The 5,870-nt window shown below is 37.8% G+C and overlaps 1 protein-coding gene across 1 annotated transcript in view; it reads left to right on the top strand.

Annotated features, from left to right (window-relative positions):
- Positions 1 to 5,870, top strand: part of LOC145976874 (lachesin) — a 371,398-nt gene that overhangs the window by 41,427 nt on the left and 324,101 nt on the right. The gene's annotated exons all lie outside the window — the stretch shown is intronic.

Genomic DNA, 5,870 nt, shown 5'->3' with positions numbered 1-5,870 from the left:
GAAATCTTGAAATGAGATTATATTGTGTTAATTAAAGAAAAGTATAAATTGCTTGAATAATTGCTTATTTGAATGAAGCCATTTTATATAGTTCAATCAAGAAAAATATATTCTTATGATTTAAGATTTAATTTTCTTGAGTAGAAAAGAAACAATGTTAGATAGAAAATAACATTTTTAAATCAAAGATTATAATTTTCTTAAGGTAGAATTAAATAATTATATATTTTTGAGGTGAATTACAATATTAAAATAAGACTATAATATTGTTACAATTTAAAATTATTAAATTCTTCTAAGAAGATAATAAATTAAGATTATAAATTGTTGCGCATATACGAAACAATGAACGCGTTAGTTTAAGTATATAAGTTTTGATTTGACACTTATTTTTTTTCTATGCAGTTATTAAAGCGCGAAATATTGCTGGAGCTTCGACAAACCGTCTTTTCTAGATAGAAAATTTTCTCGTGGAGAAAAAATATTTAATTTTTTCAAAGATTAACGCTATAAACTTCTGCCGCTATAAAGAACGCGCTGTCAGAGCGCAAGTACAAGTTTTATTATAGGTACATATAAGTGATATCTCTTAAACTGACAGGCTATATGAACGGTGTAGTAAACCTATATGCGAGGTCTGGTCTTGACGTGCCAAAGCGGCAGTTTGTCGGGCCGGTAACGTCTATTCGTCGGATTCCAAATCCGAGCGAGCAATTCTTTCACCACGGGCGTAGATACATCAAGACGGGTTCACCTACATTCCGTAAGTCAAAGTAGATAATTCGCGATAAGACGATTCTCGGGAGCGGCGCGTCTCGTACATGTGCATGTGTGTGTGTGTGTGTACTCGCATCGCTCTGTGTGCGTGCCTGTAAAAGCGTATGGGAGTCGAAGTAAGTGTAGGACGAGAGAGAGAGAGAGAGAGAGGACGCACGGGCTGCGTGCTTGCCGGTAATCACGCTCGCCGGGATAAAGTTATTCCGGGGCATAAATAACCGACATGTCTGGAATAAGGCATTAATTTGTGTTATTTATCGGCCATTACGCGGCAAAGAAACATTCGCATGGGAAATAATGTATCATTCTCAACACGCGTTCACGGCGAACCCGAACGGGGAATCGAGGATGATTCGGAATACCAACGAACCGACGAATGGACGACGTACGTTGCGCGGCGAAGAAAGCGCGTCGCGTCGCGAACGCGGTTACATCATCTGTTGTAGACGCGAGTGATTTTCGGAGAGAAACAATGCTCAAGATGATGATCCTCGATATCTCGCTTTGAATTTCACGTACGTATTCTTTCGGGAAGTAATTCATATTCCGATCATCTACCTTGATATCCATTTATAGCTGCCAGGAAATGGTTTCCTCGCATGTGTTTTTTCTTTCATGTATTTTTCAATACGAGGTAATCTTTTAATTAATTCGCGATATCAGGACTGCGTTTCATAAAGCTAGCGCGATATTATAATATATGAGCTTCGATAAATGAAACGAGGTAATGATTGAATCAGTCCGCATTGGCCAAGTTGGTAATCGCACGTCTTGAATAATATACAACTTTAGGAACTTTAAACAGTCGTTTAAATGGCAAGCATGAGAAAGTATTCGTATGTGCATTGCGCATATTGCGAGTAATTACTTGCGGATGGCGGCTGTTTCTTTGAAGCAGGAATGCTGTACCGTTACATTCACTCCAATAACTCGATCAATTGCAATCAAGAACGTGTATTTTTCAATTAATTAAGAAATAAGATTACCGCGTTGCGTGAAATATTATTGAGCTCGTTATTACTTATCGGCCGTACGAAATAAAAGAAATTATTCCTTGAATATCGTTATTGCGATACGTAATGTCTAAATGTGTAGAAATTTCACAAATTATAATGGGCAATATATAAATGATAAATGTTCTTCTCCGCTTGCTAATCGAAAACAGGTCTCGGAGATTACAATGATATATATTTATGGAGAATAAAATATTAGATTATTTTTATAGTATATTACATCATCGGTTCGCCCAATCATTAAACGGCAATTCTTTTAAATACGTAGACACATATATATTCTAAGCGGGACGTTATATGTCTTCCGATATAAATATTCATTTCCCAGATATAAATATTCAACACGAGTTATAATCGATCTGGAACCTAGCATGACTGCCACGCGATGTCGTGCACCCTTCAAAATAGCATCTCGTGTTAATTGGCTGTTAAGTTAACATCCACCCGAGGATGGTGCATACATCTTTTTTGAAATGCATTTGAAATTAGAGCAATTTGAGGTTGAACAGATTGCAAGTTGATGAAAGATAACTTTAGATGGCGGTAAATACATGGTCGGGCTCGCTGCCGATAAAAGCATTATCTTCCGTTATCTCGTTGCACATGTAATTATCTATTAAATCCTCAAGGTACACAAAATTGTTGATTTATACAAAACTAGAGGAATATGAAAGAGGAGAGGAAGAGAAATGTTGAAGAATAAAAGTGACTGTCTCAAATAAAATGTGCAATTCGACACCAAGTTTGAGATGAATGTAGATAAAGATTTTAAAGGTGTCAAAGATGAGAAAGAGAAAGTTTCTGTATAGTTTTTACTTATCATACGCAAACCATTTGATTACAATTGAAATTATCACAATCAATATTTTTATTTACTCTCGACATTTAAATAATAGAAGTTTTAGGATAAAAAATGGATCTCTGAAGGCATGAATTTGTTACGCTTAATTATCCATCGTTTTAATAAAATATGCATCAGTCATAATATATAGATAATAAATTTAACAAGGCAAGATCGACGTCAATCGGTATTAAATATAGGTAATGGTAAAACGCGCGCATTCGTTGCATCTCCGTATATCCGTCCCTGCTTCGAAGAATCTCATGGAAGGGGCCATCCCCGGTGAATTATGGACTCGACAGGGCAGTGTGGCCGCCGCAACATTAATTGGGTCTATCGCCCAAACGAACACATGTCGGATTACTCGTCCCACTCTGCCGGTACATATACATACGTCAGGCGGCAGCACCGTTGTGCCAAGAAATAGAAGAAGAAGAAGAAGAAGGAGGAGGAGGAGGATGAGGAGGAGAAAGAGAAGAAAGAGAAGAAAGAGGAGAGGAAGAAGGAGAAGAAGCGGGAAGTGCGTCAGAGGATCGGTTCAGGAAGGAGCGAGATGTAATGAGAGGAGGAAGGAACAGAGATCGAGACAAGTCTGTTCTTTCATTAATCAGCGATTAAGCCTCTGGCCTCGGCCTTTATGAATTATTATGATACCACATCTCACGACATCGCCATCAGTCACGACCTGTCGTGTATCTCGGTAACTATCTCCGGGGCCGCCTGGCAGACGTGTTTACATTTATCACCGTCATCTTTTCAGCATGCTTGATTTATCTTCCGCGCATTATCATCTGGCACTTTGACATTTTGTTTGAATGGATAAGAGTGGCTAATGTCGCTCTCGAGTCTCCGGGGATCGACGGTGGCGAATACAAACGCGGATTAAGAATTATAGATTGCGGGATAGCGTAAAATATCGTATTTCGTCGCGATACGGATTGGGATATCGCGCATCATTTCCGCATCCGTCGATAAATAATGTGTCTCGCGGAGATAGTACGCTCTTTATCTGGCGTATCGTATACATATCCCCGTATTAACATGTCGAATATTTACGAGCCTGTTTAAAAGGCATTGGAATATATATCTAAAGCGTTTTGTATGTGTTTACAATGCAGATATTTCTGCATATCTTTAAATAGCCGTTCGCGCGCGCTTATTTTTTATTCTAAACATATTTTTTCATACATTATCGAAAGTTTCCGTCTCTCCGAGATAACACAAGTCCAATTTTACGTAATATGCGTATTCGTAGAGATATTATAGGCGCGTAAATATTTTTATAAATATTATTATCGAGAATATGAGAGAGAGAGAGAGAGGCGCTTATATAAATTTAATAGTAAAATTTTCGATGGAACGAATGTGGACTGATTAGTCATCCATACCCAGAAACGACATGCTTCTCATCCATCATTATCCACCCAACAGTCACTCCATTAATCAAGTGTGGTGACATCTTGACGCGTTCGGTTATTGATGCTTTTTCTTACCGTAGTTAATACCGGTTTTGAATTGATAACGTCACTCGGACTAACGCGATGCGCCGATATTGATCGCCATCCTGATATTTATAATTACCTAGTACGTTACAGGATCTTGAGAAAAATATCCCGTGTATAAAAAAGCGAGGGAAAGAAGCAATCGCGCTGAGTTAACAGCTAATTGAGTGAGGTCGCGAAGCATTTAAAAAACCGCACGTGATTAACGACTTATAATGACGTTCGAGCTTTTTTATAATTAGCATATTAGAGGATTCATCAATTTTTTTCCTCCTTGACCTTAATTACTTCTCGAACAACATATACCGCGTATAAATAAATCTCTTACAGATTTTTCCACGCGATATTACGCGATAGCGTAAAATTAACTGGCTTATCTAACTCGCGCGTAATTAGATAAAACGACGCGATTGATATAAACATTAAAATCTAGCGGTAATAATTTTAAACAAGTTGCTTGGATTAAGTATTTGATATAGTACTTAATCTGAGCGTTGCATAGTCGATATACACGATATCTTTATTCATTTTCTCCGTGATACAGAAACATATTGCAGCTTTGATACACGTTTGAAGGTATGCTCGTGGAAAACATTGTATCATTCCCGACTTATAATCGAATTAAATACTCCAGTTATCGATATCTATGGTATCCAGTAGTAGTCTAGTCACTTAGGAAAACATGCCGCACGATAGGCTATGATACTTTCACGCGCGGCATCCGGCCTTAATTGAATTTATGTACCATTTTATTTCACGTTTCAGATTTTCGTGCCAATCCCCGATAAATCTGTCGGCATTAATAATCATAAGTGTAAGTTACGGCCGGACCAATGGTCCAATAAAAGCTACGGTGAAGCTAATGCTGAAAGAGAGGTAAAGAGAAGTGGCGCGGGGAGAGAAATTGTGAATAAGGATAAAGGGATAGAGAGAGGGGAAGGAGGGAGGGATCGGGTGAGAGCGCGAGGATTAATGCTAATCAAGAATAAATTATAATCATACTAACGTTTTCATACCGAACGCTCGATGTTCGGACGCCAAAGAGGAAAGAGGAAGCTTTAATTTATTGGACGGCCGAAAAGACATTGCGCGTAAGCGCATAACTTGTGTTTATCAGAATCCGGCCATTTACTCCTGAAATATATTACCGGTTTAACTGCCAACCGGATAGTTATTTTATTTTAGGAATGTTTATCGCGCGTCGGTATATATTTGAAATATTTGTGTATTACGACACAGAGAGCGGCGATGCCGCCAGTTGCCCTAGTATTTAACATTTATTGACGATGTATTATATCACGATACATTATATTTAAAAATTGAAAATATTGGTTTTTTTTTTCTTGAAGTAACGAATAAAATTTGATAAACATTACATTAAGGATCTTTTTACTACATTTGAAAAAGTAGACTGTAATCTGAGATGGCACGATTGCTCAAAGGCCCGTGACTTTACCGCTGTTATTAGGTCTTCAGGAGGTGTACTCTCGTGGGATGTTTCTCGGCGATATATCCGCAAAATTGAATAAACTAAGCAATTCAATATCCATCATCTCGCTTCAAAGTCATCCGTGATCCCGGGATCAATACCTTTTGATAAATGGAAATGAGTTCAAAGGACAAAGAACGTCGGATACAATACGAATGTATCAGAAATTAGAACGATTCCGAGTTAGCCAACATTAAAACTCTTAACTTGCCTCATTTGTCATGAATAATAGATCCTCGAATATAATC

This window comes from Camponotus vicinus, unplaced genomic scaffold (genome assembly GCF_025532165.1).
Source record: "Camponotus vicinus isolate PSW18456_S1 unplaced genomic scaffold, iyCamVici1.0 SCAF_9, whole genome shotgun sequence".
Lineage (NCBI taxonomy): Eukaryota > Metazoa > Arthropoda > Insecta > Hymenoptera > Formicidae > Camponotus > Camponotus vicinus.
This window is presented reverse-complemented; position numbering and strand designations above follow the sequence as displayed.